At 38.8% G+C, this 15,446-nt stretch overlaps 1 pseudogene; it reads left to right on the plus strand.

Moving 5' to 3' along the window:
- The window catches only part of LOC149212841 (pentatricopeptide repeat-containing protein At5g15010, mitochondrial-like), a 70,031-nt pseudogene extending 55,758 nt beyond the window's left edge, over positions 1-14,273 (plus strand).
- Positions 14,274-15,446: the final 1,173 nt, after the last annotated feature.

Raw genomic sequence — 15,446 nt, forward strand, 5'->3', positions numbered from 1 at the left:
CAAAGTGGGCCTAGGTGCTTTGTAGAGAACCCTGACATGGGCCTACCTGCACTAAAGCACACTTACCCTTGTCCAAGGCTATGCTGGTCCTTCAAGGAGGCATTTCTGGAGGGATTCAGGCCGAGAAACTCTCAAGGAAGGAGGCATTCAAAGTGGTGACTTGTCTAGGGCATGTAGCAACTAAATTAGTAGAAACAAAATTAGGGTTTGATGAGCCTTAATGGTACTGATCTAAATGATGGGAGCGATGTTCCCAAATGGATCTGTAACGATGAATTAGTGGAAAAAGTGATAATCATTGATGAATGAGGTTAGGATGGGGTTGCTGGTCATGAAATCCCTCTTCACTGCATCAGTCACTGACATTTATAAATGAATCATGTTAAACAAGAAAGATTTTCAATTAACAAAAGAAAAATAGAATTTCATTATCTAGTTGCTTATTTCATGCACGGGAAAACTTGCAGAATAATGGGAAACCTTTATGAGATCTTATGCAAGGCTGAAGATATCAGAAATGAGAATTAAATCCTATTCTGGAAAACTAGTAAAATGTTCGCCTAAGTAACATAAAACCCTAAATTCCATGAGAAGTCATAATTTTGTCTTTTTGGGGCTGCATAGGTGTTATTTCCTCAAACCATGGTCCCTAAAGGGAGGAGTGAGGCAAAATCCACCTACTAACAACTTTTTGGTATTCCTTTATCTTCCTAGGCTGCTGCTAAAGCAATGCACAAATGGAAGCAAACTAATTAAATCCACAACTACTTGCAATGAAATAATGGTAAAGACAATTCAACCGTTAATCTACGAAATCAACTAAGCATACAAATACAAGAAGAGGAACTTTTGTTGCTAGAGTTGGGCCCTAACCGAAGAGCTTTAGCCCGTTGAGTCAAATCAGTGCTGGATCATGGAAATTCTCATTCTCATTCTCATATCAAAAAATTATACAACAATGTCTTCCACAAGTCTTGAACTCTAAAATTCTTAGTGCTTTTACATCAAAAGTTTGAATCCTAATGAGGCTCTAGGCCTCCTTATTTATACAACTGAAGTCTCCAACGACTTCCTTAAATCTAGGGAGGCTCAGCTCCCAAACTCGTGGTGAACTATCTCTTTAACTATCACTGGCTTGGCTGCCTTTTGATCTTCATGACTTGGTTACTTGCAACTCCGAGCTAGTGTGTTTTGATGGAGGAATGTTCGAATGATCAAGGAGTAAATGAGGAGGATCTATCTCCTACAATCTCTCCTCCTTGTATCACTCAAGTTTATGCCCTTAATTATCCAAAATTGCCATGATTTGTCTCAAAAACCTGCAATCAATGCCATTAGTCCATTAGGCATAACATCTCACTTTTACTCATCTCATTAAGCAAAATATAATCAAAATATGTAAGGAATTATGAGAAGATTTGATTTAATAAGCTTGGAAATGTATTAAGGTCCATATAGTTACCCAATGATGAGGCTCATCATCACACCCCTATTGAAAGTGTTTCTCATCGTCTGAGTAACTCAATCTATATCCATGTCTTTCATTGCTCTTGTGGCATCCCTAACATCCAATGCTTCTGCTATAGTTTCCTCTTCCTTTGAATAGAATCTCGCCTTCCTCTCTATCTCTTCCCACTGCTTTCTTTCTTCCTCCTCCTTCCTTCCTTCCTTCCAACGTTCCTAAGAATAGTGGTGGACTGAGTCTCAATCCAATCCAATTGACTTTGAGTCTTTGGAGAGCTTGCTTATACATGGGTTTTCTGTTTAGTGCCTCTCTCATTCTCTGAGGAGAATGGAACTCTCTAAGTTTTAGGGTGTAGGGCAAACTGTTCCATCTCCTTTGGAAACCTTTCATTCTGTGATCCCCTAAAAACCTAAACACGTCCTCAAAGTGTGTGACTGCTTTCTTTTGGGTAGCAAGGTACCTAGGTGCAAGTTTAGGGTCATTTGCAGTCAGGTTGTGGGTGCTGATGATAGCCATTGGATTTTATTGCTTAGCTCTTATCATGAGGGGTTTTTTCTCTTCTCTTTCCATTACTCTCTTCATCTCTGCAGCTCTTGCCTCCTCATGATTCACCCATGATGCCACAACCATCAATTGCAAGTCCCCTAGATTTGAATTTGGATCCCATACATTCAGATCTGTTAAGGCCAAGTTATGTAGGTAAAACTCAGATATTTTAGCTCTATCCTCCAAGGCGCTTTGATCTCAGAGATCAATGAATTATATATAGTATTTGAAGGGCATAGTGCCTCTCTGTGCTAAATTCTTAATTTGGAACTGTAGCCACTATTCCTTAAGATACAATGCATAGGACTTTGTTGGCATCTTGCACTAGATTGCCTCTAAGGATAAACTGGCCATGGATGCCAATTGACTTTCTCTCTCTTGTAACTGTCCCCTTAGCCATGCATTCTCTGCTTCCAACTGAGCTTTCATCATTTCCTCTCTGTCCCTTATGCTGCTCAGTTCTCTGCCCATCTCCTTTACTTTCTCCTCCATGTGGCCTATATCCTCCACTCCTTTAGATTTGGAAATTTGCATCCACCTATGTGTTCTTGCCCTTTCTTTTTCAAGCTCAAAGAATAAGGGGATGGAAAATTTCTATGGAATGACCCTACCCCCTTCAATGAACCTGTAGTAAGAGTCAAGGTTGGGTTGAGGACTAGGTTCCCTTAGTTCTGGATCTTCCTTCTTTGTTTCTTGCTGAATGATCCCTTGTTGGTCTATTTTCTGAGTTTCCTGTAGGTTTATCAAAGTTTCATGTAGGATGGCCTCTGCATCTTGTAGGTCCTTTTGTGTCTCCTGTATGGGACCTTTTCCTTTGGATGAGGCAGACTTGGTGATAGGCCTCCTAACATAAGTGATGGGATATTTGGGAGAGGCTTGTCCTGATGATCCTTCTCTTTGATTTTTCACAAGAGGACCTATCTTTTCTTGTTGCTTTGGTGAGTCTTCAATGACAATAGGGACTTTGCTGGGTGTTTGAGATTTTCCTTGCCTAATACTTGTAATTTTTCTTGTTCTAAAGTAGCATGAGGTTTGTCTCTATCTCTTCCCTTTTTGCTTGATAGGTGTACTTAGGGAAGTAAGAGTAGTTGCTGCCTCTTTCTAAGTGGGTTCTGGAGATACCCTTGGTGATTCTTCCCCCATTTTTCCTTGAACTGTAGAAATTTGTTCTTCCTTGCCCTTTGTTTCCTCTTTTCCATTCTCCTTCTCATACTTTTCTTTCTCTTCTTATTCTCCCTCCAGTTCCTCACTTTGTTCATAAATTTTTTCTTTTGCATCTTGTTCTGTTTCTTCATCACTTTCCTCCTCCTTTTCTTCCTCTTCTTCCTCCTTTGTTTCCTCTTCATCCTTCTCACTAGCAGTGGGGCATTTTTCATATTCAAGAGCTTTTATTTCTCCCTCTACCTCCATGTCTCTTAAAGTTGTCCATGTAATAGGGAGTCTTAGGTTTTCTAGGGAATCTTCTAGGATAAGTTTGATTAATCCATGATGGGATAGCTTTTGATGTCTTCCATCCTGCACGTTGATGTTCATACCTATCCTTGATTGAAGAATAAAGTAGGGTATGCTTAGTCTGTTTTGAGGAGGTGTGTCTGCTCTAAACCTCAGTTCTTGGAGAATCCTACAATGGTATCCATCTACCACACTGTATCTTCCTTCACATGATACATACTTAATGAGGTGGTAGCTAATTTCATTCCAATGGTATGGCAGGATTTCTCTCCTGACCCCATTTTTTTCCTCCATTACCTCCTCTCCTTCTAAAAAGAATTTCTTCTTTGCAAGTTGGTTTTTACCCTTATCTTCCTTTCTCCAAGGCAACCTTAAAGGAAGTGTGACAATTCTTCCTATGACTTTAGGGGTCATTTCTACTGAGAGGCCTTTCACCATAGTAGTGGCATGGGTCCTAGTTAGTGGTATGAGTGAGATAACAAAGTCTCTAGCCACCTGATCATTGTATCCCCTCATTTTTTCAAAGAAAACCATCCAATTGTTCCTTGTGAAGATCTCTACTACAGGAGGGTGCTGATAAATTCTCACTGTGTTTGTGGGCTCCCTCTTGTTGAATCCCCCTGTCATTTTTCCTCTAATGATTGTGGAGGCTTGTATGGGACTAATTCCAAATTGTAATGGGTGAGAGTTTTTAAATGATAATTCTGTATATAATTCCCCTAGACTTTAATCCCCTTAACCAAATGGAAGGTTTTTCTATATTTTTTTTAACTTGGAAAATGTGGGAAGGTATAGCTCCTACCTCTTGGTTACTGCCTGATGAAGCCAACCTTTGATCTTTCCTCTCTAAATGCCCACTGCCAATCTTGTAGATGACTGCTCTGTATCATGGGAATAGGTGTTTTATTTTTTCATATGGGTGATTGTGTGGGATTGTGTGCTAGCGACTGAAGTACGAGCACCCACTTTTGGACTGTTGGTCCCACTACCACTTCATCATTCCTTCTTACCTCGTAATCATCTCCCACTTCGGTCATCTGTAACTTAACAATTTTTCACCTCATCTCCTCTTTCTCCTAATTTGGCTATTGCCACGTGTGTAGTGAAATAACTATATTCTCCTCATTGACTGGTTGAAGGTGGCCAACTTAACGAGCCACCTTTGCTTATAAAACAAAATCTTACACCAATCTACATTTTTGATCATATTATGCTAACGAGAGAGCTTAAGCGAGATGACACACCTGTGGTAAGATGCCTTGATGATGCTGCTTGTCGGAGAATGATGTCCCGGCTATGTATTTGGTGCATACGTTTTTTATTTTATTTTATTTATTTATTTATTTTTATACTAGCCTCCTTTGATGGTTTTTCTTTGATGTGCATGTATTGGAGGGTGAAATTGATGATCCTTCTACTCTTGCTGAGCTCTACAAGAGCTTCCTTGACATTGGGATCTCCATGTTGAAGATGACTGCAACCTATGAAATTTTTTTTTATGGGTTAGGATGCTACAAGATTTCCTACAAGAAACCTACAGGATGTCCTGTAGCTACCTCTCCCCTAAACTTTTATTATTTCCTTCACTTTTGGAACATGAGGATTGGTGGTATGGGTAGAGAAGGGGTCTAGTGATTGGTAGGTGAGAGGTATAACCTTCAAGTATTGTCCCCTTGTCCTCTGTTTTTTTTCGTTTTTTGTTTTTGTTTTTGTTGTTGTTGTTGTTGTTTTATTTTATTTTTTGTTTTTGTTTTATTTTATTTTGTTTTGTTTTGTTTTCTTTTTTGTTTTTTGCTTTTGCTTTTTGTTTTTTTGTTTTTGTTTTTGTTTTTATTTTGTTTTTGTTTTTGTTTTTGTTTTTTTTGTTTTTTTTGTTTTTTGTTATTGTTATTGTTATTGTTTTTTTGTTTTTTGTTTTTCATTTTTTTGTTGTTGTTTTTTTCCTGAAAGCTATAATCTTTTTTAAACTTACTTATTAGATGAATGCAGGGGTAATCATGGTGATGAGAGGCATGGTGATGAGGTGGTGAAGTAAATGTTTTATTTTTTTGACACCAGCAGGACATCCCCTTGCTCTAGGGTCACTTTCCTTGGGATTCCTAAGCCACTGTAATTCCTACAGGATCATCCATGTAGGTTTTCAGGGAATCCTATAGGTTTACTGGGAATCCTATAGAAAAAAAAAGAACCCATGAAAACTAAGCTAGATGAGTTCATAAATGGAGGGAATGATGGGATGATGAAGAATATGGAATGGAGGAATGAAAACATGAAATGTATAGGTAATTTTCTCCTCTCTGATTGCTCTAATCCTCCTCCTTCTGACTTGCAAACAACATTTTCAAAGTTTTTATTTTCTCTCTTTGTTTATATCTTTTTTTTCTTTTTTTCTTGAAAAACAACTAGTTTGCCTCCAAGAGGTTTTCATCCTAGCTACTTGCTATTCGTAGCTCAAAAGAGGTTTTCACCGAGAGATCTTTTTATCTTTTCCTTTTTCTTTTTCGACACCATTGGGCCGCCTCAAGAGGTTTTCAACCTAATAGTGGGACTCATGTGCCTCATGGAGGTTTTCACCCGAGTCTCTTTATTTTTTCTCTTTTTTTCTTTTCGTTTTTTTTTTTTAGTGACTTGATGGGGTAGAAACTAAGACTTGCTCTACTACCATCACTATCTTGCTGATGTCATTGATGAATTATCCCTTTGACAAGGGATTCTTGTAGATTTTCAATCTATGCCCATTGACAAGTAAAGGACTAGCCTCTGCATCAATGGTTATCATCTGCATTGAACCATTGTCATGACATTTCTCTATGACATAAGGCCCTAACCATCTAGTCCTTAACTTGCCTTTAAAATCCTTATATATGGAATCATACAACAAAGCCCAATCACCTTTTTGAAATTGTTTGTACTTTATGTTATTTTCCTTTGTACTTGAGTCACTTTTGTGTGCAGGAGGGCCTGCATTTTAAACTCATCTAACCCATTCAGCTTGAACAATCTCTCTTGTTGTGCCCTAGTGAGATCTAGATCCAGTTATGTTACAATTCTTAAGGTGTTGTATTCAAATTCAATGGACAAAGGGGCCTTCTTCCCATAGATCACCTCATAAGGAGTGAATCCAGTGGTGATCTTCTAGGTGGTATTTTAGGTCCAAGTGGCCTCAACTAATCTATATGCCCAGTCCTTTCTGTTGCTGTTAATTACTTTGGTCAGAATGCCCTCCAACACTATGTTGGTCACCTCCACTTGCCCATTAGTTTTTGTTGGTAAGGAGTGGATGTCCTATTCTTGATCTTGTGTTGGCTTAACAAACTTTCAATCATGTGAGATTTAAACTGGCTTCCTTGATCAGTGACTAGTTCTCTACATTACCCAAACTTATAAAATACTTTTTCCCTTAAGAACTGAGCCACTTCCTCCTATGTTTCTACTTTGATGGCCTTGGATTCAACCCACTTGGTTAAATAGTCAATGCACACAATGATATACTACTTTTTCCTGGATGGAGGGTCAATGGGTGCAATGATATCCATGCCCTGTTAGAAAATTACATATTACAGAGCAATGGAACACATAAAATATTGCAAAAATATAAGCACAGAAAATGCATAAAGCAAGAGAGAGATAGATATACGTGGTTCACCCAGTTTGGGCTACATCCACAGAGAAACAGCCAGTCCTTCCTTTTATATTATCCAGCAAACCGAAGAGATACAACCTACAACAGATTTGCTGTAATTCCCTCGTCGCTCTCAATCTCCTCTCTCTTCCTCACTCAGAATATAGATATTCATAGACGCAATACAATTCCCTCATACATAGTGAGGGGGTACCTTCTACGACAAAAAACCCTAAACTAAACATAAAATCTATTGTCAGATCTCCACCTAATGAGCGACCCAGATTGACTATGAAATTACAACATTTTACAAGGAAATTTTACATCTATTTTTAGCTTCGGGGCATTGCATCCACCCCCCACCCTCCCTACAACGTATATTTTACTGGCGATGTTGCCACCCCATTACGAACTGGGGTCCAATGCGATGATACCTTTGAATATAGAAGATAATTAGGCTTCACACCCAACATGCCCCACTTGTCAAATGACTTGAAATTCACTTGAGGTTGTAGGGAATTTCATCCCTTGGGCTAGGTTTTCTCATCCTTTGGCACTGATCACACTCACTAGTATACCTCCTCACATCCTAGTGAAGAGTGGGCCAGTAATAACTAGCTTGTAGCGCTATGTCAGCAATACATGGAGAGAGAACTAAAATGGTGAAGTGTTCATCCGATAACTGATCATCAACCATTCCTTCCTCCCCTGCAGGTAGAGTTAATTGGATAAAAAATCTGCAACAAAATTCTCCTTGCCATGCTTATCAATAATAGTTAGATCAAACTTTTGTAATAAAAGTAACCATCTAAAAATCTGGGCATCCACAACAGGTTTATTCATTAATTATTTAATTGCAGCATGTACAAATGTTTGGTAATCTATAAGGTAATGGCTAATTTATTCACTGAATGCACAACAGCTAGGAGCTCCTTTTCAGTCACTATGTAGTTCAATTCAGCTTTTCACATATTCTTACCAATGAAGTAAATGGTATAAGGTAACTTGTCATCTATCTGGCCTAGAGTTACTCCTATGGCTTTGTGAGAGGCATCAGCATTTATATGGAAAGGAAGGAACCAATTTGGGCCTCGGAGAATAGGTGTAGTGGTCAACTTGTCCTTCAGGGTGTCCAGGGCCTCTTGATAGATTTTTGACCATCAAAATTCAGACTCTTTGGCCAATAACCCAAATAAAGGAGAAGCTAACTTGTTGAAGTCTTTGATAAATCCCCGATAGTATCCAACTAAACCTAGAAAACTTTTGACATCCTTTGTTTTTGCAGGGGTGGGACCCTCTGGATGATGGCCATCTTATTTGGGTCCAACTGCATTCCTTTCTGGGATTGAATGACCTACAATAGTCCCTATAGTCATCAAGAACTCACATTTTTTGGGACTAAGGGACAGGTTCATTTCAGTGAATTTGTTCATCACCTTACCCAAGTTGGATAGAGCCTCCTGGAAATCACACCCATAGGGTGTAAAATCATCCATATTAATTTCTACTGCATCATGGACTAGCTGAGCAAAGATACTCAGGACTTCCCTCTGGAAAGTGGTAGGGGCATTGCACATGCCAAAAGGAAGGACCCTATAAGAAAAAGTACCCCAAGCAAAAGTAAGGTGGTTTTATCCTGGTCTTCTGGGCTAATCTAGATTTGATTTTACCCGCTGAACCCATCTAGGAAAGAGAAACGTTTTCCCTGCTAGGCCATCTAGCACTTGGTCAATGAAAGGTAGAAGGAAATGGTCCTTCTTTGTTGCCTTGTTTAACTCTATGTAATCGACAGAAATCCTCCACTTCCCATTTTTCTTTGGAGCCAACACCAAAGGAGAAACCCACTCACTATCCGAGATAGGGTAAATTAATCCTGCATCCAACAGATTTTGTAGTTCTTCTCTTACTATATCCTTGAGAGCTAGATTCATTCTCCTTTGAGGTTTTCGGACTGGTTTTGAACCTTCTCTGATATGAATGTGGTGATTACACATCAAGGGGTGCACTCCCTTCATTTCCTTGTAACTCCAAGCAAAGGCATCCAGATGTTCCCTTAGCATGTTGCACAATTTTTCGTCAAAGTTCTTTCATAGTTGAAATTTATTGTTTTGACATGGGCAGGGTTTGAATCAGATAATCATAGATTAATTTGATGGTTTCTCTTGGTTTCCTTTACTACTTCCTCTAAGGACAGGGTGTTGGGAGTTGTACTTTGGAGTATGTGTTCAATCAAATCATCTTCATTTGGTTGTTCTCCTCCCATGGATGTTCCTAAGGTATAGAGTTGGGCTGAGTAGACTTCATCTTCTTCCTATTCTTCTACCCATAAAGTTAATTCATGTTCTAGAGATCATTGAGTAGGAGGGTACACGACTAAATACTTGGACAAATGCCCATTTTTTATAGTCATATTTCCGGTCTTGCAACTGATGTAGGCATCAGTAGTGGCTAACCAAGGCCTCCCAAGTATGAGAGGATAACCAGTAAGCTTGGCCTTAGTTTGGAGAACTAGGAAGTCTGCAAGGTACTCCCAAGAGTTAATGCAGACCATAAAATCCTTAACAATCCCCTCAGGGGTCACAATGGAATAGTCTTCAAGTTTCATGACTGTTGTGGTCTTTCTTAATGAACCCTGGAGATTGAGCTTGAGCATGGTGTCCTTAGTCATTACATTAATGGAAGCCCCAAGATCAATCAAAGTGTGTGGAACAATGGTACTCTTGATGTGCACATCTACTACAGGGCTTCCATGGTCTAAATACTTTGGGCAAATTACCCACCCCAACATTAATTCGAACAATTGTCCAATGACATTAATGGTAGGGGTGTCTCTTTTTCACCTCCCTGGATGTTTGAAACACTTCTTTTCAATCAACATGTTGTAAATAGGTACATCCTTGATGGCTTGGAGAAGTGGAATTTTGACACATAGATTTTTCAATTCACCTAGAAGTTCATTCTCTTCTAGGGTAGGTTGGATTGGATGAGTTAATCTCTCAGGAAAGGGTGGTGGATTCACTCTAGGCATGCTTTCCTCTCTTTCCTCCTCACTCTCCCTAGGTGGAGGTGGAGGTTGGTTGTTCGGGAGTACTCTCTGAGATCTGAGGTTGATTTGATAAATCTCCACATCATAAGCATGATAAGATGTCTCTCCACTGTATACTTGATGTGCCTGTTGGTTGTTTGGGTTCAGATTTGGTTGGGTAGGAATCTGAGGTTGCTTACGTGGACCAGGGTGTAAAAGTTGTGGTTTAGTAGGGGGTGAAGGAAATAAAGCTGGAGCATTGCTAAATGGGGGCCTCCACCCTTGGGGTGGTGCATTCCACTAAGGCTATGGTAGGGTGTATGGCTAAAATGATTGGATGGTCATCTGCGAATGGTACTGAGGTGCAAGAGACCAAGGAGGAGGTGCAAACCAAGAGGGATGAGCAGGGGGCCCCTAAGAGGAAATGGATGTGTTTTGGTTAGGGTTGTAATATGAATGGGATGACCCTTGCACGCCTTGCTACTATGGTTGAGGTCCATGAGGTCTCCTTCGATTTATATAGTAGAGTTGTTCAGTCACCCCTTCAGTTCCCTGATACACAACTTTTAGTCCAGGCAGAGAAAGGCACTTGTTTGTGGAGTGGTTTTCTTCATAGACTTAGTAGATTTCAATCAGATTTAATGGGCATGCATTCCTAGGGTGCCTCCTTGTGCATGTAGGGCAGAAGATGACTAATGCTCTTTCTACTTCCTCTTGCTTTCTCTTGATGTGCATAGTGTCCATCTTCAGGGCAAGGGTTTGAAACATTTCACTCTGGAAATCTTCCAACATGTTTCCAATTTCACCTTTCATGGATGTGTTGGAAGAGGATGGGCTGGCCATTGGCTGACCACCCCTACCCATTTTCCTAGCTGCCCTAGAATGATTCCTAAGGATAGCCTTGATATCTTCATAGGGTAGCTGGTAGATGTCCCCTCCTACTAGTAGGTTTAGGGTGTCCAGAAGATCTTCCCTTACCCCTTGGATTAGGACTACCTTTAGTGACTCAGGATCAAGTGTGGATTGGCCCTCTTGTAGCTAAGTTGGAATCTTTCTTCATAATCCTCTAGGGATTCATCATGCTCTAAGGTCATCCTAAAAGTTTCTTCTTTAGTGTCTTTAGACCTACAGTAGTCTCAATACTTGTTGTTGAAGGCTTCTTGCGTTTGAGCCCAGGTTGTGATGTTATCCCTAGGTAAACCCATGAACTAGCACAAAGATGCATCCTGGAGAGTTGATGGGAATAGTTTCAACTTCTACTCGTCAGTGGTGTAACAATAAGTTATTCATATGACAACAAACTCAAACAAGAAAGTGTTTGGATCTTCTGAGGTCAGGCCATGGAAATGATGAAGAGCAGAGGGGCTTATGTTTTTCGTCTTGGTATCCCCATTAGTTTCTCTGATGTGAAAGGCACCCTCCATTCTTTCTCTATCTCCTCAATCATTTCTATTTTCATCCATTAGGTCAGTTGGAATGGGTTCTCCTTCTTCTTCTCCCCCTGTAGGCTCTTCAAAAATCTCTGGTTGTTTGCCCAAGGGATCCTCCAATTCACAGCTACCGAAGAAGAGGGAAGGTTGGTTGTTTGAAGTGGTGGGGGTCTTTGGTAGAAATTTTCCTAAGCTATCCCTATTCCTACGAGGCATAAAAGAAGTATTTTTGCTTACTTTTGTGTTTTTTCAAGATTCGAGACTAATTGCAGAATTGAAATCACAAATTGAATGGAAACTAACTGTTGAATGAAATATCACTTGCAGAATGGAAAAGAAAGAAAACTTCCTTACAATTACTTTTGCAAAAATGAAGCTAATAGCAGAATGTCAGAATAAGAAATGGATGAAAGAAATAAGAAATCACATCATACTCAGACACCTACCTGACAACGATGCCAAAAAATTATGAGCACCAGTAATGTAGCAAGAATGTTGCAACTCCTGGGTCTACCAACTTTACTTTATCAACCTAGGGTTCATACAAACTTGGAGGTGATAGTGTTGTATACACAAGCAGATGTGATGGGTCCACTCTTTGTCACTACTAAGCTGTCGATAGACCACTATGGTTTTTCAAACCAGTCTTTTATTGATTCAGAAGAAGCTTGATTACCAATGAGAAAAAGGGAAATTTACACTAAATGAAATCATGTCTATTGTAGTAAGGAAAAGGCTGAAATCAAATGCTTAAACACACCATTCATCTAAAAAAAAGCTAAGAGGATTTTCTTCAAAAGAATGCTAAGTTAACATGTGTGTAATCCTACTTTCCTATGTATGCAATTTGAAACATCCAAACATTCTACTGTTGTGCATGTAAATGAACACAATAACTGTTTTTCCTTTTTGTCCTTTTCGTGTGAAAATGTCAATGCTAACTTCTCTTGGTGATGTGGCAGGTGAATTAGGGATGATGGTGAATGGTCAAATGGCTTGGGAGTCAATTAGGGGTCTTCTCCTATCTTCCTGGGTGCTTTTTCCACAATTTGGCCTCAAAACGGGCCACTACAGGTTGACCTACAAGATGTCCTAATGCCTCCTACAGGATGTCCTAATGCCTCCTACAGGATGTCCTAATGCTCCTACAAGATCTGGCCAATAGCAAGAGGAGGGATTTGGAAGGTGGAGTATGGATTAGGGAAGGTGAATGGTGGGAGAAATGAGACAAGGGAGTGGCCAGGACGCCTTCAGAGCTAAAAATAGTGTTTGTGAGATGGTTGGATTTTCTCAACAAACTTGGAGAAGTGTTCTTATGGAATGATGAATTTCGTGAGGGACTTAGTGGAAAAAGTGATAATCATGGATGGATGAGGTTAGGATGGGGTTTTTTGTCATGGAATCCCTCTACACTATTGAAACTCCTAACATTTATCATTAATAATGTTAAACAACAAAGATTTTCAATTAACTAAAGAAAAACAAAATTTCATTATCTAGTTGAATGTTTCGCGCTTGGGAAAACTTGCAGAATAATGTGAAACCTTTATGAGATCTAATGCAAGGCTGAAGATATCAGAAATGACAATTAAATCCTATTCTTGAAAACTAGTAAAATGTTGGCCTAAGTAACAGAAAACCCTAAATTCCATGAGAAATCAGAATTCTGTCTTTTTGGGGCTGCATAGGATTTATTTCCTCAAACCATGGTCCCTGAAGGGAGAAGTAAGGCAAAATCCACCTACTGACATATTTTTGATATTCCCTTATCTTCCTAGGCTACTGCCAAAGCAATGCAAAAATGGAAGCAAACTAATCAAATACACAACTGCTCGCAATGAAATAATGCTAATGACAATTCAACCATTAATCTATGAAAAAACAACTAGGCATACAAATACAAAAAGAGTAGCATTTTATGTTAGGGTTGGGCCCTAACCATAGAGCTTTAGCCCTCTAATTCAAATCAGTGCTAGATTAAGGAAATGCTCAATCTCATTATCATATCAGAAAATTGCATAACAATGTCTTCCACAAGTCTTGATCCCGAAAATACTTAGTGCTTTTACATTAAAAAATTGAATCCTAATGAGGCTCTAGGCCTCCTTATTTATACAGCTAAAGTCTCCAATGACTTCCTTAAATCTAGGGAAGCTCAGCTCCCAAATGCAAGATGAACTGGCTCTTTAACTGTCATTGGCTCAGCTGCCTTTTGATCCTCATGACTCGGCTGCTTGCAACTCTGAGCTAGTGTGATTTGATGGAGGAATATTCGAATGAGTAGTAAACAAGGACTTATCTCCTATAATCTATCCTCTTTCTCTCATTCAATTTTCTGCCCTTAATTAGCCAAAATTGCCATGATTTTCTCTCAAAAACCTGCAACGAATGCACATTAGTCCACTAGGCATAACATCTCACTTTCACTCATCTCATTAGGCAAAATATAATCAAAATATGTAAGGAAATATGAGAAGAGTTTATTTAAATAAGCTTGGAGGTGTATTAAGGTCCATATAGTTACCCAATGATGAGGCTCATCACAATTTTCCCAAAATTGGATTGTGCTGCTATATTAATTGATTGGTTTTGTGACCCAGGAAGATCATTAGAAGTAGTAAAGTATTCTATGGAGGAAATTGACAAACGAGTGAAATTACTTGTTGAAAGTTGAATCAATCGTTGAGTCAATATGGTAAGAAAGATGCATATACACAACTTGAAAAAAAATGAAAAGTATTTAAATTCAGACCAAGTAATCACTATTTAAATTTTTCAAGTGAGTCCCCTTGAGGGGGAGCTTCCTGCCTTCTGGATAAGCCAATGTTTACAATGTTGGTTTCCATTTCATATTGTGATGATGTGGCTATTAGTGAATTTGAAAAACCTCGACAAAATTGATTGTGGCAATATAGATGAATCTCAACACTGGAATAAGCTACTCTCGTTGGAAGTTTTTTACTTCTTTTTTTGGTAGTTGTTTGTGTTACAAAATGTTTAAATTTGTCTTAGGGAATCATTTATCTCAATTAAAAAACATCTTGGACTTTTTTGCAATTCATATTCTCCTTTTTCTTCTTTTGCATTGTATTGATTCCAATTTGTAACTTTTGTAGGTTGAGTTATAGATTAGGAGGAGGTTAATTTCTTGAGGAAGAGTAAAGATATTATGGTTGTTTTATGTGTGCAAGTGTGTCTTGAAGTTGCTAGTGATGGATGAAACTCCTCCGGTTGTTTCTCCAACCATTGCCTTAATGAGAAGACTATTGGAGAAAAAATGTATTTTATATCTTGGTTCTATCTCTATGTAGCCGACTTCCTATCGGAGAGGGTTTGACACATGTGTGCAAAGATCCTCCAAAAATATCATAATATAGGCTATAGCTCTTTCTTGGATTAGAAAATTTTACTGCTTGTATCCCTTTATGGATTTTGGGCTTGAATATCATTTCTGAGCTCAAAGCCGCAACTATTCATTATAGGTTCTTCCTTCAGCTTGTTTTCCCTAACCTATTTGTATTGTATTTTCTATAGGGTTCATTCTTTTTGTGTCGATAATTCCAATAGAATTTTCTTTAGAGGTGAAAGAATATATTCACTAGGAATTTGATATGATACTACAATCTACTTGTAGTATGCTTTACAAGGAAGTCAAAAGCACACTTTGTGAACAAAGGCTCTTAGAATGAGATTCATTTCGCATGACTAATAAAATGAAAATAGGAAGGGATGTATCATTTCAAATTAATTAATATTCTCCTTTCTTTCATAGGAAACTTTCCCTCTTGGTCTTGATTCAAAATCACATATCCTTTGAGAGAGGTGAGATAAGAGTTTTGATGGCTACTAATATGAACTTAAACAAGAACGCAACAAATTACAGATATAATCATAAATGTATAGATG

Source organism: Pinus tabuliformis, chromosome 1_1 (assembly GCF_031772625.1).
Source record: "Pinus tabuliformis cultivar Carrire ecotype Pingquan chromosome 1_1, CPIR1, whole genome shotgun sequence".
NCBI lineage: Eukaryota > Viridiplantae > Streptophyta > Pinopsida > Pinales > Pinaceae > Pinus > Pinus tabuliformis.